This window comes from Macrobrachium nipponense, chromosome 8 (genome assembly GCF_015104395.2).
Source record: "Macrobrachium nipponense isolate FS-2020 chromosome 8, ASM1510439v2, whole genome shotgun sequence".
Lineage (NCBI taxonomy): Eukaryota > Metazoa > Arthropoda > Malacostraca > Decapoda > Palaemonidae > Macrobrachium > Macrobrachium nipponense.
The window spans coordinates 63,425,049-63,443,233 of record NC_087203.1 but is presented as its reverse complement, the minus strand read 5'-3'; positions in this window follow the sequence as shown (position 1 = coordinate 63,443,233).

Genomic DNA, 18,185 nt, shown 5'->3' with positions numbered 1-18,185 from the left:
CCAAGATTTCTAGCCTCTTGGTAGTGGGGGAGCATTTGTCCTATCGGATGACAAGGTAATTTCTTTGTGGGTATTGGAGGACTATATGCAGATATTGGAGATGGCTGTCTTCAGGATGTCTTTAGGTGAGATGCTTCTTACCAAAGGTAAGGATGGGAGAACCGATGGTAGCTGTGAGTCAAACATCGGATGGTTGTGGGTATTTGGTTTGTTGACTGAATACAGGCAGAAGGGAATGGCAAGACCTTGGTTCTAGCAAAAAGCAAGTATCTGCAGTGGAATTAAGGATAAAAAGACAGAGGGACTGATAGAACATGAAGGTTTGGATGTGTCAGGATCAGGGTTATATTTAGGTACATTAGTATGGCCCCTGATTGAGGGATACGCCCCTGCTATGGCTGCTGAGAAGGGCGTTGGCTGTTTCACACATTTTTTGGTCATAGGCCTCCTGAGAAGCAGTTCTTGACAACAGGGCTGAATGTTCTGTGATATCGGCAAAGCTGAAACGGTGTTGATTGCTTTTGCATGTGGTCGGTGGCCTTGGGTTTCTGAAGGGGGGATGGGTGGCGAAGGTTTGTCCTGGAAGTTTGTGAGGGTTTGATGGTCGTGGTGGCTTCTGTGGTGTTATTAAGGTCATATGTCGTTGAAGTGTTGGACTTTCCTTCATAGGCAGCAAAGGTGTGGGCGTTGCGGCAGTTTGCAGCATGAGTGTTCATCAGATCGTCTGTTAGGGCGGCAAGGGTATTGTCCGCCGTGTCTTCGATGTTGGTGAGTGCGGGCCTTACTGACATTGGCAGGCGCTGCAGCCAGTGCCTTGTGTATGTCCATTGATTTGGGTGAACCATCTGCTGCAGGAGGAAGAAGGGTGGCAGATGGGCATTGATCACCTAAGGGTTGCTGTGATGCATTGAAGATCTGTCGTACACAATCAGCTGGGGTTGGTGTGAATCTGTCTAGTAGGACCTTCTTCATGTCTTCGTAGTGGGTGACGTCAGTGCCTTTAGCGTCCACCAACTCTGTTAGCTGGGGAGGAGGTGATCTGGCAGGATGGTGAGAACATAATCTGTCTTTGGTGATGACTGTACATCCTTGATTCGGAGTGTGACTTCGGCTCAATGGAACCAAGTGTAGGCATTAGTCAGTGTGAAGTCGGAAGCTTGACTTGGACAATGGTATTGGCAGGAGTGGCAGAAGGGGAGGTGATGTTTCATCATTGGAAAAAGAACTAATTGAATATTTATCAAGGAAACATTTGAGTATGAATGCACATAAACTTAAAGGTTTTATTATATTGAATGCAAATCTCAACAGTTACCACTATCCAGAGATGTCGTTTAGAGTCAATGAATTACGCGTCCTCCAATGATGCATTCAAATTTTTCGTTCCTCCTTTCTTATGCAAGGTTTTTCTAATTGGAGTTCAAGTTGAATTCTTCTTACAAAACCATTGGAGTCTAGAGAATCATGAAAGTACTTTGAAAACGTTTAATGTAATGTCTGTGAATATGTAATCAGATTGTTTACTATTCTAAAGTAATATCCAAGTGGTTGCCCTGTGCATAGGAAGTATTTTCGAAATAGAACGACTCGAAAACTGTGTGGAAACTCCTTGTTTGAAATCAAGAGAAGAAAAAGAGGATTGTTACAATTGAATGGGTGATTTCGCCAATATGCAGGCTTCTTCAGAAACACTCCAAGATGGTCTGTTTAAAACCTTTCTTGCCTTGGGTGATTTTTCCATGAGTTTAAAGTCTCTCGGTCTCCTTCCACTTCAATTGTTGGATCCAGAATCAATCGAATACGCCTTTATGGTGGTTCCTCCAGTGCATTCTGTTCTGTTCTTTTCTCTTATCTTTATTTTAATTTTGGTCTTTTTCTTCACAGTTTTGTTTCTTCTCTTTTACTTGTCCAGTACGAAATACACCATATGCATATGAAAAGTGCATTTTGTTTTAAGTATTATTTCTTATTCAGTCAATCTGAATACATGCTAACATATTTGCTCAACACAGGTGGAACATTTCGGACGGTAATAACAGGTAGGGGATTTACAAAAAAAATTTATGAATAATTTTCAATTTTAACTAGGGCATCGAAACGCGTTTTCTATAACACCCATTACTAGAAGTTCAAATTTTCCATTATCCAGAGACAATAATATACTTTGTTGGACCCGTAACGTGCTTTGATACATGCGAATGAGATTACTTAAGTTTTGTTCACACTAGTAAAGCATAATAATCTCGAGTGTTGGAAATTCACCAGAAACGGATACTGTCAGATTAAAGCGTTTCTCGGTCACAGTTGAGTAAAACTTTCATAATGTAAAATTTCTGTCACTTCAGTTCTTCATTCCTCTCATGTTATAGGTTGCTTGATCATGTAAACTACAGAAAGGATGCGGGAAGTGGTGGGGGTTGGGGGGGCGGGGGAGGGTGCGGTTGGCTGTTGAATATTCCCCGAAGTCTCAAAAACAATACAAGTATAGGTCTTACGTTTTTGTAAGTAAATGATCGTAAAGTGTTCTCGAACACTGCTATACTTTTTTCTATGTATAGATCAGCGCTAAAATATAGTGGATATGAATATCCGTACTATTCAAGTATTTTATTTAATAGATAGATATTATGTTTTACCTAAGAGGACTTGCTTTAGTTTTCATCTTTTTTCATTCGTTTTATTTTAATTTCCGGGAAACCATTAAACTTAAGAGTTTTTGTATTTCTGAATTTCCTATTCAATTTTACAGAAAATTTAGCGACCGGATTGAGATCTTTTTTTAAAGAAGACTCCTCGTTTGCAAAGAATCTTCGCCTTGGTATCAGTGCGCACAGACAGACAGACGGACATACAACGACAGTCAGGGAGAGAAATGTGAACTTGTCAGCACTCCGTTGCTGTATATAAGTGTATTCATGTTGCATCTGTGACTGCTCGGGAAGTAATTCACTAATTATAAATATCTAAAGCTATTCCATATGAATAAAAAGAAAAAGGGATAAAAATACGGTAAGATCCCGACAGAACCTCACAGCATGTATAGATTATCATCAAATCCACCTAAGAAGGCAAATGAAACCAGCGGATTTTATGAGCTTCGAGAGCACGCGGACTCGTGGAACATTGAATATGTATAGATATAAAAAAGGAGATATTCCGTACGGAAGGCGCGCAACCCAGGACACATTCGGTGGGGAAGATAAGGGAATTAGTTGTCAGGAATTATTGGAGGCCGCTTTGTAGACGGTGATTTCATTTCATTAATACGAATATATAATGTGAAAAGCGTAACCCTACTTCGACGTCCAGTTTCCTATCGATAGTCAGCCCAAGCCAGGACGGTATTCTGAATATACATACGTTTATGAGATAATGTAAAGGAACTGCAACATCGGAAATGAGACATCAAATGGTTTCGGTGTAGCAATTAGCTTTTTGCGATTTATCTAAGATATCTGAAAATAACTTTAACTCATAAAATTTTTTAAGATGGCCTGGATTTATGCATCTTCAATTAACAGAAAGAAATAATTAGAATGAAAATAAACAATAAGGAATAATCAGTATTATGACAATAAGCATGAAATCAAATTATATTTCTGTATTAAAAGCTTTCCATTATTTTCTCCATCGCTAATTCAGAGAATTGTAATATTTTTTAGTTTTTGTAAGTTTTTCTTTAATCACAGAGGAGAACTTATAAATCCTTTGCTTAATTAGGTATCATAAATTATTTCATCCTGTTTCTAATCTCTGTACAACAAATTGTTCGTGATAGCCTCTCGTTCTTATCTTCAATGAACACTGATGACAGTAATTATTCTACACTTATTACCTCTCCTTCCATTTTCTCCTTTTCAAATTTCTGTAAATTCCAGCTATCGTTATCCGTTTTATAATTTTCATTTAAAACTCTTCAGCATTTATCTGCTGCGGATTAAACTGTATTTTAATGTCCACTCTGCCATTAACTTTCCTTCTCTTCTAGCGGAAAGAACAGAGGTTGTCTGTGAAGATAATTTCAGCAAAGTTTATTTATCTTTTTAATGCAAGTACGTATTCATTTATGCCTCTACTAGCATAAGCTTAATTAGGAACGAGAAGATATTTGAATTCTTTTCTTGAACTAATTATAGTTTGATTTCCAAATTTTCATACAAGTTAAGAAAGTAAATTTAATTAAACCTCAGGGAATCAGAATTCATATGAGCCGGGCCTTTAAGACTATCAAGTTTTATGTTAAATATCTAAAGCTATTACCGTATATCTATTAAGTCTATTTGCAGGAACAACGAGCTCGGGATGAAAATATGCCTGAGCATTTCATTTTCATAGTTACGACTTAACATAGACAGGCCATTGCAGATCGTGCCCCGCCAAAATTAATATTTATGACCATTTATTGTGTACACTTCAAAAACGCTAATTGGGAGATGACAATCAAATAAAACTACCATTGTAAGGTGAGGCAACGAAAATTCTGATAATGCTAAAGTATAAAATATGTAATACAAAAAATAGTCGGGGAGCTGTTATCCCTATCGGAATCAGACTAGAGATGATCATAGCCTGTAAAATGTTGAGGAGCTGTTTCCATTCCTATGCCTTCTCTTCTAAAGAACTCCAGTCGTGTTCGTTTCGGTCTATAGCCTCCAAATCTTCTGACGAAATTCTTTTGCGATCCATTGTGATTTATGAAAACGTATGCTTGTAGAAGAGCTTTACTCAAACAAGGAAGGTTCCTAAAATTGGAATGATTTATGGAAAACGAGAACAATATTAACAAGATTTGCATACTGCGCTCGAATAAATATTTCCATTTTTTGTCTCATATTGTTTCGAATATTTGTATTTGAATAATTCTCCTGAATGCATATGAAAAAATTGTTTTTTTAACCTTCTGTAATTTTGGATTAACAATGCCCTGTTCTCCAATGCATACTATAACACTGTGTCATGTTCATTGCCTCATTACTGTTGTCTTATTATCAATAACTGCATCCTTATATATTTTAGATATGAAATGAAAACCCGTATGGCAGGAACAGCCAGCAGCATTCCTGGACAATATTATTTCTATTTTGTTTGATAAATCTCTGATTCATTGGATATGATATACTTGTTACTGTCCAAATGATCTAGAAAAAGAAAGAAAAATTAACCCCGCCCCCCCCTTCAAGTAACTGATAACAAGGGAATTTCAAGCGCCCCGTCAGAAAGAACTCGGCTTGTTAGAATGATGATAGAAAATTTAATGAACGAACTTTAATTTCCACTTTGGTGGATATAAATTGCATTCCATGGTATTTTACACTTTGTGGATATTGGAAAAGGTCTGTTGCATCAGCAGCTCATTACCAATATTGCTAAATGACCGCGAAAATGATGCCGCTCTGCCGAGAAATTTCACGGGACTTCACAAACGTCATCTGGTAATGAACGCGAAAGCGGTCATACAAGTGTATTGCTCATAATGGTTAATTAAGCGGTTGTTATCATCATCATCGATGGTGATTTAATATTTCACTACATTTACTTAATTGATATTCTTCTGATAGAATTTAGCCCTTACGTCTCCTTAATAATTGGTTATTTGCCACTTTCGTTTATGTACATTTGGTGTATTATACGACCAAATGCACATAAAGGAAAGTGGCAAATAACCAGTTAGAAACTAAAACAGGGCTAACAAACTGGTTATTTGCCACTTTGTTATATGTTCATTTGGTCCTATTAATACACATACACATGCATACATATATATATACATGTGTGTGTGTATTAATACGACCAAATGTACATATAATAAAGTGGCAAATAACCAGTGTTAGCCCTATTTTAGTTTAAGAGTTTAGACTTCATTGAGATGTTTCCATGATGTAAATATATTCAACTTTTTTTTTTTTTTAACAACGATTTATACACAGACATACGTTCATACATACATACATATATATATATATATATATATATATATATATATATATATATATATATATATGTGTGTGTGTGTTGTGTGTGTGTGTGTGTGTGTGTGTGTGTGTGTGTGTGGTGTGTGTGTGTGTGTGTGTGTGTATCGAGCTACAAATGTCCTTTCATATCCAATTCGCTCTACCTCGGAATTAATATATTTTCATATATGTTTAACCGAGGGGGAATTTATTAAGCAATAATAGAATTGGCGGCCGACAGGCGCGAACAATCGACCTCTCAATTTCAGGACTGGCAGGAATTGAGAGGTCGATAGTTCGCGCCTGTCGGCCGCCAATTCTATTATCGCTAAATAAATTCCCCCTCGGTTAAACATATGAAAATATATTAATTCCGAGGTAGAGCGAATTAGTTATTAAAGGACATTTGTAGCTCGATATATGTATATGAATCACGGTAATGTGATAGGTTTATATATATGTGTGTGTGTATAAATAGTTGATAGAAATAATTGAAGAATATATATACTTTTGAAAACATCTCAATATAATATAGCTTAACTCTTAAACTAGCCTAAGAGTGAACACCCTAAGGTACCAATGGACGAGTGGCGTGTGGGTTCTCTTCAAAGTCTTGTTTGGAATTCGTTTCCGCAGGAATGCTAAATATTAACTTGAGTTTATTAGAAGTGGCCAAATGAATGATAAGACTGAAGCGACAACTCTGTTCTATAACTGAAAGTTTTACACGTTCCAAAGTTAGAAAGCTGCTTTTGGAGTTGGAGTCTTGGTTTTAAGTTCAAGTTTTGGTTAACTTTGGCTACGAGAGTTCATTTAAGTCTATTCGAATTTTCCCAGTTTTAAAGAGAAAATAACTGTAAGTTTATTCATGTCGATCGCACTGTCTATTCTACTTTTCCCCGTAACATGTCATACTTTGAGTGACGACAAAGTTTCGTCATTCAGTATACATATTCTTGCTTCATACGGATATATTCATCTTTCATATACATCCTTATTCGACTTTGGTCCAACTACAGACGATTCGCGGTTAGCTCACCCTTAATATTGCAAACGCCGCTTATCACGGGTCGGTGAAGGCAACTGAGTGTTTCTCTATTCAGTGCCAAATGTTGTTCGAAGGATGCAGCTTATCACGGCCCAGTAACGTCATCCTCTAAGTGTTTCGCTAATCGCTGCTATTAAATTAAGCGTTTCTTAAATCACTACCATTAACTAACTACCAAATGTTGCTCGGAGGACATGAACACTCATAGCAAAATCACTCTTTCCCAGGACCCCTATTACAGACTCTAATGTCAACAATAGTCAGCAATATATATGTATATATACACACATATATACTAACTTATATATATAGATAGATATATATAATATAGATACGATATATATAATTATCTATATATATATATGATATGTATATATATAGATATGGATATAATAGATATACTGATATGTATATATATATATATATTATATAATATATAAATATGTATATGTATGATAATATATATATATATATATTATCTATAATATATTATATATATATATATATATATATGTATATTATATATATATATTATATATGATAATATATTATAATATTATATTATATATATATATATATATATATATATATGATTACACTCCTTCCTCACAGAACCTATGCCTAACCACGCATCAGATTCTTTGTGTATTCAATATAAGGCCTGGTAACTGATTCTCTTCAAGGATTGCAACACTGTTCTTCTTATGTTAATAGCCTGTTCGTCACGATGACACTTAAAGAATATTCTTTTGACAGGATAACAAGACCATTTAATAAAAAATGATACGCCATACACCCTGTATCATGCCGTTCATGCTACCATTCTTGAAAAAAAATATATTACCGCAGTAATACGAAGGCATGGTCCTTATTTAGGTTTATCGGGAATTAATTCGAGGAAATAATGCGACCAAGAATGATACGGAGATGGAAGACGCTTCTTCGTTAGAAAAGAAAATAGGTATGCAAGAAGGGTTACTGCCACATAAAAGCGAAAAAACGATGATTGCTTTTGGTTTTCTCCTCACGATACAGCCTACTGAAGGCCATCTCTGGAGTTTACACGCTCGAGTAGAATGCGATGTCCTTGCCGGGTACGTCGTCTAAAGGCAATCTTCTCTTGCAAAGCATGTATTGTTCCGTCTTGAGTGTTTTTGCGTAAAGCAAAAACGTTGGTATATTTGCGCTATAGCTTTTGACGATAAGTTCTATGAAGAATTAATCAATGCTCTTTCCATGATGCCGGTCATTTCATTCACTTGTTAGATGAATATTCTGGCGAGGTTTTAATTTAAAACGAGCACACTAATAGGTGATTACACACACACACGCACACACACATACACACACACACACACACACACACACACACGCACATATATATATATATATATATATATATATATATATATATATATATATATGTATATATATATATATATATATATATATATATATATATATATATATATATATATATCTATATCTATATTATATATATATATATATATATATAGATATAGCTATATATAAATATATATATATATATATTATAGTATATCATATATTATATATATATATATATATATATACATACGTATATGCGTGTGTGCGTAGTATTAGTAGTAGTAGTACTAGTAGTAGTATATACTTTATGGTTTTGTCATGAGTTATCATTAAGAAAACATATAAAAGGAAAAATACGGAATTAAAAATAAATTCTATAAATACCTTGAACTAGTTAACTTTGGCCAGCATTGCTGCCTGTGTGAATAGGATGTTATGCAAGAAGATCAAAGAACTTCACACAGATGGGTGGCTCTACGTAGGTAAACAAATATTTATGGTCCTTTATAGTCTAGTTCAAAATCTGGAAAATGTGGCTGTATAAGAATCCTCAGGCATTATTGAGTCAAAGTTGGCAATCAATCTTTTCCAGGTTTGTGTGTGTGTGTGTGTGTGTGTGTGTGTGTGTGTTGAATCCAGTTTTGTTGTTTGCCAAGTTGTATCTCGTGCGGTTTTGATCCTAGCGGACAAATTGGCCGCCATTTTATTTGATTGTTGATATCTTTGCTTCTGGGAATGCTCAAAAGACATTTTTCTATATGGAATCCTATGTTTTGAAGGTCACAGAATACGATTCTTGGGCTATAGCAAACTTAATTTGCATAATTTAACAATTATCTTAAATACTTGTTTCCTAGCAGAATGCTTAGTTGAAAGACCTCGCGTCTTCATCCATTGCATTCAGTTCAAGAATATTGATTACTATACAATTTCTTTAATTGTTAAGAGATTATCATCAGTTTTCAGTTACTCAAAGTTCAAAAATGTTATTTATTTGCGATGGCATGCATTAATTGACGTGAGTGTCCAAATGAGTTTTTCCTTTATTTCCAAAATGTGAGGTACCGTAATGGAAGCCGTCTGTAGTCTGCAACGAAGCAGATCCAGAACGTCTGCGAATTGCATCGTATGCAAAAAAAAAAAAAAAAAAAAAAAAAAAAAAAAAAAAAGCAGACAAGGTGTACAATGCAACAAAACAAGGCCTACAAACACTTCTAGGAGCAGCACAAAGCAGGTCCAAACTTCGGGATCCTCAAAACAGAGATGCAGTCGAGCGTATTCTTGAAATTGCTAGTGCAGAAGAGCAACATTTAGTCTGGCACTGCTCATGTTATGCTTCTTTTACAAGCAAAAGCCACATGTCCAGGCTACAGTGGCTATTGATTGGATTGCATGTATGTTCTGCCAAGATGTGACTTCGAAAGTCAAGGTCTCATCATTGACCACAATGAACACGAGTAACCAGACTTTGGAAGCAGCAAAATATGACCAATGCCTTTCTTTTGACCTTGCTGGTGTCAGTGACCGCATAACTGCTGAAGGAAAATACCACAATCCTTGCTACCAGCAGTTTCTTCGTAAAACCTCTAAAACAAAGAAAAGTGCACAGGCTACAGATCTAGCAATGAAATAGTTGGTTGATGAACTAGCAACAGCGGCGAAAAAGGCCCATGTGTTCCAGCAATCCGAAGTATGGTATTGTGGTTTGGCAGAAAATGCAAAGATAGATATAAGCCCATCCTACATCAGTCGACGACGCACGTTTAAAGAAAAAAATGGAACAACGCCTACATAATGTATATTAAGTGATAACACTTGAAGAACGAGAGATGCTACTTGTACCAGTTGGATTTGGACATGTCCCTTTTTCAACGTTACTCTCTGAACATGAGGAGCCAAATGCAAAATATCATTCTCCAGAAGGATTTATTCAGATGATTCATGTGGCTTTGAGACTGAGAGGTGGTAACCTGACACATCCTATGTACAAGGAATTTGTTATCAGTGAAAATAAAATGACATCCTGTGTCCCAAATAGTCTTTTTATGTTCCTTCGGTTGATGTTTGGTGGACAAAGCCTTTTGGTAGCAGACCCAGATGAAGTGGCAGATGATATAAAACAGGATGACAGTCAAGCAAAGGTTCGTAGTATTGCATAAGACTTGGTTTACAGTGTCACCTGAAAGAAAGCACTGGACTCCTAAACATCTTGGGCTTGCCAGCACTTTGCACCAGAGTTTGTTCAACTATTTCACAAAGCTTGACACATCATCAGTTACCCGAACCTGCTGCAGGTTGACACATCCGTGGCTGAGAGCACACTGAAAACAATGGATGCAGTCCCAGATTCATGTGTGGAACTGATTACCTGCAGCACGATGCAAATGTAGCACATCTGATGAAGATTGTAGTAATATTGAAGCCCAACAATGATACTCTGTAAAAGACACTACCATTGTGCCATCTCATCAGTTTCCAATCTACAACTTTAATTTTCTTATGCAATTTTGGTGCAAGTTAAATATTTGTGATTTACTATATCAACTTCATTAATAATTGTGTAAATTTAGTCATATGTTATCTAATGATAATTTTCATAATGATGATGTTTATGTGTCTCAGAAGACAATGATTGCTTTATGCTTTATTCAACAAGAACAATCTAATTTCGTATCATTTTAGAAAGTTATCCCATTGTGTTATTTAATGATGATGATGGTGATGGTAATCACGGTGATAACGATGGTTATGATGATGATGTCTGACCCATTGACATGTTGAAATGATTCCTGTACCCTCAAAATTTGCTCATTTTGTCATTTAGTAATGTTTAAATGTGTTGTCAGCCATCTTGGATTTAAGTTTATGTTTCCGTTTAATTAAGAGGAAAGTATTATTAATAAAATAGCTTATGTACAATGGCTTTATAATAGGATTTGATAAGGTTAATGGTCATCATAATGATATATGGATGAGGCCACAATTTAAAAAGTATGCTGTTTAGTTTAAGGCGTCCATCTAGGATTCATATGTTTAGGAGGTGTCAACTTTTCTTTCATATGTTATTTTGGTTTCGTTAAATATATGTGATTTACTGCATCAACCTCATTAATGATCGTGTTTAGTGGGTTGTGTGCTATTTTATGATGACGGTTGTCATAATGATGATGTTTGTGAGGTTCAGGAGACAATGACCACTCTATGATTTATTCAGCAAGAACAATCTAGTTTCATTTCGTATTAGAAATGATTCCACTGTGTTATTTGATGAAGATGAGTGATGATGGTTATAATGATGGTCTTGACGATGAGAATGTCTAACCCATTCAACAAGTGAAAATGATTCCTGTACCATAAACATTTGTTCACTTTGTTATGAAAGAATGTCTAAGTGTGTTGTCGGCCATCTGGGATTTACGTTTTTGTTTTTTGTTTAATTAAGAGAAAAGTAATATTAACAAAATAACTAATTTATATTGTCTTTATAATAGTATTTACTAAGGTTTTATAGCAGTCATGATGATATATGGGTGAGGGAAACTTGAAAAATTATGCTTTTGAGTTTATGGTGGCCATTTACTGCAAAGCGATGTTACCTTGAAAGATACAACTCGACAAACAGCAAAAAAAAAATTCAGCACGCAAAAAAAAACACCCTTGAAAAGCTTATTTGATTGCTTTGACTCCAAAATGCCTGAGGTTGTCAAAATTTCTGAAAATCAGACTAGACTATTACCTGCAATTTGTTAGTTAGGCTGTTTGTTCGAGTTTCGATTTGTGTTGAACAGTGTATGGCGAAGTGCTTTACGAGAAATTTGAGGTGTGTTGCTTTGTCAGTTTAACGTGAGAGCACCTTTTACTAGTTTGCTAAAATACGAAATATAGTTGTCTTAATCTTTCCATGAGTCTGAGTGTTTTTGTCATTTTTGGCGAGAATGAGGTAAATCTTATCATCTTGAAGGAAACGAGATTCATTCTTAGAAATATCACACTTGGGCATTCTGTCCTGTTGGCTCCTGTTTAATTCTATAATATCGTCTGTCGCTAGTTCTTTACGATTGCGTGTATGTTTTGAATGATAAAAAAATACGATTCACACGTTTGTTTATCCATTTTCAGTAATTTTAAAGTTATGTGCAGACCTAAGTCCACATACAAATATGTGTATATTGCAATACACAAACACTCGTACGTCAGTTTTCATCCAACAGTGCACTTTCCATATCACATGTCTAGGTCATCAAACAAAACTTGCTCCGAATTATCAACCATCAATCACAGAAACAAAAATTCGAAAATTGTTGCCCAACCGCAGCACCCAGGCGGCATAACATGATGAATTCAAAGCGAGGCCTCATCGACAGTAGCTGAAGTTTTTGGTCCGTGAATATCGAGAGACAGACAGACAGACAGTCAGAGACAGCGAGAAAGAAAAAGATGTCATCAATATATTTTGATAAAAAAAATTCAATTCAATTTTCAATCTCGGATGTCTCCTGTGCGTTTAGTTTTTTCGTGTTTTTCATTTCTGTTTCTGCTGTGTTCCCGAATCATTTAACTGCTTCCTATTTCTTTGGGTGCCTTGGCCATCTCGGTATCCTCAGCTAAAATAATAATAATAATAATAATAATAATAATAATAATAATAATAATAATAATAATAATAATAATAATAATAATAATAATAAAAACTGGCTTGTCTTTTCCATCTTGGATGAACGAGTTTAAATTCGTAAAAAGATCAGGTCTTTCCTGTTCTGTTCGAGAAATTTACCTTTATGAAAAAATTACATTATTGAACGTGGTTATCGTCGAATGGTGAGCTTTTCGACACCTGATATTTACTTTAACAAAGTTTTTTCTCCTTGTCTGTACCAGCATATTCTGTTTTGTTGCATAGCTAACCAAATGGCTTTTCAGTAATAAACTGAATATTATATTTATATATTTTTCGCAGATCTGGCCATAAAATCATCCTTATTCCCCCCAAAAAAACTTTTGCAGCCACTTCAGTGTCGTAATATTTTGTATGAATGTTTTTTTTTTTCTTTTAATATTCACTGGGTCGAACCACAGAACTCATTCTTGAGTAAGTGTGTTGCCAAAGCAGAAACAGAGTGGAAGTGAAAAATGACTTTTTTAATCACCAAATATGAAAGTAAAGGGCTTGACGAAATAATCTGCTTCATTAATGAAATCGCTATCACTGCAGTGTTCATATTCTAAATGCTGAAGGTTATGGTTGTTTGTTGACTCATATATGGCTTCTGTTACGATATAATATTAGCTTTACTTGTGTTAGTTTTCTTTCAAGATCAAGATGGGAAAGAGCATATAGACCTACAAACATTTTCCTGTATAGATTCGAAGGTAGCCTTTGAAATATATTTTGACATTTCCAATTCGTGCTTTATAAAAAGTAAAACTTGAATTCAGTAAAAAGAAAAAAAAAAAAAAAAAAAAAAGGAATGACATTGCAGGAACAAGACCGTTTGTCTCGCTCACACCCATCAAAGATTTTCCCTGGAACGTGACTTGACTCGCCTGTCATCCAGGTAACGCAGCATAGTAGGTCTTCATGCTTAGTCACTATACTCTGTTTTTTTTTCATCTGTCCATCCGCCAGTGGTGTTTTTGTATGGTAACACTGCGTCCCGGGTTTGAAATAGTTACGCTGTGTAAGTTTTAGGTAAATAAAGGATATCTGGTTGTACATTTGCAACTGAAAAGTGTTTTAATAATTTACTGTATGCGAATTACACCGTTAATATTCGAAATAGGATATTGTTATTATTGTCGAATGTAAGCTCTGAAATATATTTTGACATTTCCAATTCGTGCTTTATAAAAAGTAAAACTTGAATTCAGTAAAAAAAAAAAAAAAAAAAGGAATGACATTGCAGGAACAAGACCGTTTGTCTCGCTCACACCCATCAAAGATTTTCCCTGGAACGTGACTTGACTCGCCTGTCATCCAGGTAACGCAGCATAGTAGGTCTTCATGCTTAGTCACTAGTCATTGCTTTGCTTCCACCAGGTCTCACATGAGTACAAAGGCCAGAAAATAACGTAGACTTTTGGTACGTGCTCATTACCAACTTTTCAACATTCGCCGTTAATGAAGAAAAGGTTTTCTGTCCAGAGATTCAGTGTTTTGAAGCTTCTAAAAATATGTAGCCAAAAAGGGGCATAATCTTCTTGCAATGACTATGATATATTTCCATTAATAGTCTGTCTTCTACAGAGGATCGCTATTTATGAACGAGTTACGGCGCCGCTTTGCAGGTCATAAAACAACAAAATGTTTGTCTTTGGCCATGTTAGAATTCCCTTCGGCTTTTACGGGAACCGCGCTGTCGAGGATATTAGTTTTTACGTCTGTTTTGTTTCAGCTTTTGGGTCTCTTTATATATATATATATATACTATGTGTGTGTGTGTGTGTGTGTGTGTGTGTGTGTTATATGGAATATGCAGGGATTTCACGGGATCCCTAGGGAAAATGTGAAATGAGCAATTCGCTTAGGAACATTTGAACCTCGAGGGCTAGTACTAAACACCGTGAAACAGTGATTCATCTACATTATTTCGCACTAGCCCCTGCGGAGTCTAATGTATTTCGCCGTGTTTAGTACTAGCCCATGGGGGATCATGTGTCCCTAAGGACATTTGATCTCCCAGGGGCTAGTACTAAACACGGCAAAACACATTTGACCCCCAAGGGACTAGTACCAAACACGTTGAAACAGTCTAGATGAATCACTATTTCGCCGTGTTTAGCACTAGCCCTCGGGGATCAAATGTGCCTACGCCAATTGGTTATTTCACATATGCCCTGTAACACACACACACACACACACACACACACACACACACACACATATATATATATATATATATATATATATATATATATCTATATATATATATATATATATATATATATATTTTTTTTTTTTTTTTTTTTTTTTTTCTAAATCAAGTCTGTTGGCTCCTGCAACGGGTATTTATTCTGACTGTGATTTGAGGGAGACCAGTCAGACCTAATTAGAGAAAAGGAAAAAAAGAGGGTGTCGGCTGAAGACCAAATACAAGTAAAGGGAAAAAGTGTATGGAAACTCCAAGGTTTAAATTTACAGGGAAATGCGTTTACACCTTAACGTTACTCTACTGATTTCAATGCTCCAACAAACACGCTAATGACCCTCACATAAAGCCAAATACTGGATTAATTGCTTGGAGCAGTGAGCACGTGTCCAGGACACGTGTGATGATTCGGTGCGCAATTTCTGGGCCTAGAGCAGGACAGGGTAAACCCACCTTCACAACAGAAATTTGCAGTACACCTGAAATACAAACATTGTGTAAATACGTGTGGGGTGGAGGTCGGATATGAGGTTAACATAAGTCGTAGGATTCCTCAGAGGACAAAGAAAGACTTAATTACTACTCAAAACGTTACTGTACCGAAAAGGGGAGGAATTAGATACAACCACACCTAATCAAAGGATCTTTCCAATAGAAACACAGCTGTGGGGATGAATGAATCACTGTGAAGGGTTACACAACCACTGATAAAAGGGAAGAAAATTAAATCTAAGTAGATTGCCACCATAATTTCTGTACTCTACCTTTTCATCCTGAGATATATATATATATATATATATATATATATAATATATATATTATATATATATATATATATATTAGATATTATATATATATATATCTCAGGATGAAAAGGTAGAGTACAGAAATTATAGTGGCAATATACTAAGATTTAATTTTCTTCCCTTTTATCAGTCTGCAGGGCTTGGGAAAGTCTGAGGAAGTTCTGAGGCAGAGCAGCTGGAGTCCTGTCCTTATCAAATCTTGCCTGGATAGTCCCGCCCTCCTCCAGGGCCCCTGTGGAGAGTAAATCCAGAGCAGCCAGTGGGAGCAAAGAGGGTTTTAGAGAGAATGGAGGTTTTTAGTTCACAAGGACAACTTGTATAAAGGCAAGGATGAATGAGTTTGGTTATAAAGAGGTCTTACCTTCCTTGGTTTTGGCTTAAAATCCTGAACAATATATAATATATATATATATATATATATATATATATATATATATATATATATATATATATATATATAAGCATATATATATATATATATATATATATATATATATATATATATATATATATTATATGCATATATATATATATATATATATATATATATATATATATATATATTTATTTATATATGTTGTTCGGATTTTAGAGAGAATGGAGGCTTTTAGTTCACAAGGACAACTTGTATAAAGGCAAGGATGAATGAGTTTGGTTATAAAGAGGTCTTACCTTTCCTTGGTTTGGCTTAAAATCCTGAACTAATATAAATATATATATATATATATATATATATATATATATATATATATATATATAGCATATATATATATATATATATATATATATGCATATATATATATATATATATATATATATATATATATATATATTTATATATTGTTCAGGATTTTAAGCCAAAACCAAGGAAAGGTAAGACCTCTTTATAACCAAACTCATTCATCCTTGCCTTTATACAAGTTGCCCTTGTGAACTATAAGCCTCCATTCTCTCTAAAACCCTCTTTGCTCCCACTGGCTGCTCTGGATTTACTCTCCACAGGGGCCCTGGATGAGGGCGGGGACTATCCAGGCAAGATTTGATAAGGACAGGACTCCAGCTGCTCTGCCTCAGAACTTCCTCAGACTTTCCCAAGCCCTGCAGACTCTGCTTCACCCCTCCAGTTCCCCTGCCCCCCCTGGGGGATCCCACAAGTATTCTTATACCTCCATAGTGCACAGAAATATCAGCAGGTAAGAAGACTACCAAACCCAGGATTTCCAGGTACTGTGAGATGTAAAATTAGTTCAATCAGGGAATCATTTTGCCTCTTGTCTGTATTTCATTTCCATTCTTCACAAGGCGACTTTCCCCCTTCTTTGTTCAGCTTCTCACTCCCCCAATTTTGGTTCGATGCTGTGATTAATTTGTTGCTTCGATGGTTTGCACCCGAGAGCCGACGATTTTCTTATTGACTAAATAATTCTCCTTCGGTTAACATATATGAAAATATATTGATTACGAGGTAGTTCCAATTAGATATTAAAGGACATTTGTAGCTCGACGTATGTATATGAATCACAGTAATGTGATATGACTTATATAAAGGCTATGTGCGGACAAAAGCACTACAATGTTACTGAGATCGAAGTGGGTTGATGCCGACTCTAAAACAACGAATACCTGAGCGTGACAGGGATTTATAGTTGAGAGGCAGCTTGAAGTTATACCCTCTTGCGGTGGCGGTGTGGTCTAGATACTTCACTATGCATCTTGAATTTGTTGGTTCGATGGTTCGCGCCTGTGAGCCGACGAACTTCTTATCGAATAAAAAATTCCCCTTTTTTTAACATATATGAAATTATATTAATTCCGTGGTAGAGCGAATTAGATATTAAAGGACATTTGTAGCTCGATGTGTATATATACATATACACATATATATATATATATATATATTATATATATATATATATATATATATATATATATATATATATATATATATATATATATATATGTGTGTGTGTGTGTGTGTGTGTGTGTGTGTGTGTGTGTGTGTTTTACGAACTATAACAATAAGTTTTGAAATGTGGCCATTTCCCTTAAAATCGTTATTACATAAATCGGTTCTTTTCTGAATATCTTGAATTAGAAGTGTTCAAAGTAGATGCTTAATTCACATACGGCTGAATTTAGACCTGTCACTAATGTTCTAGACCATAAT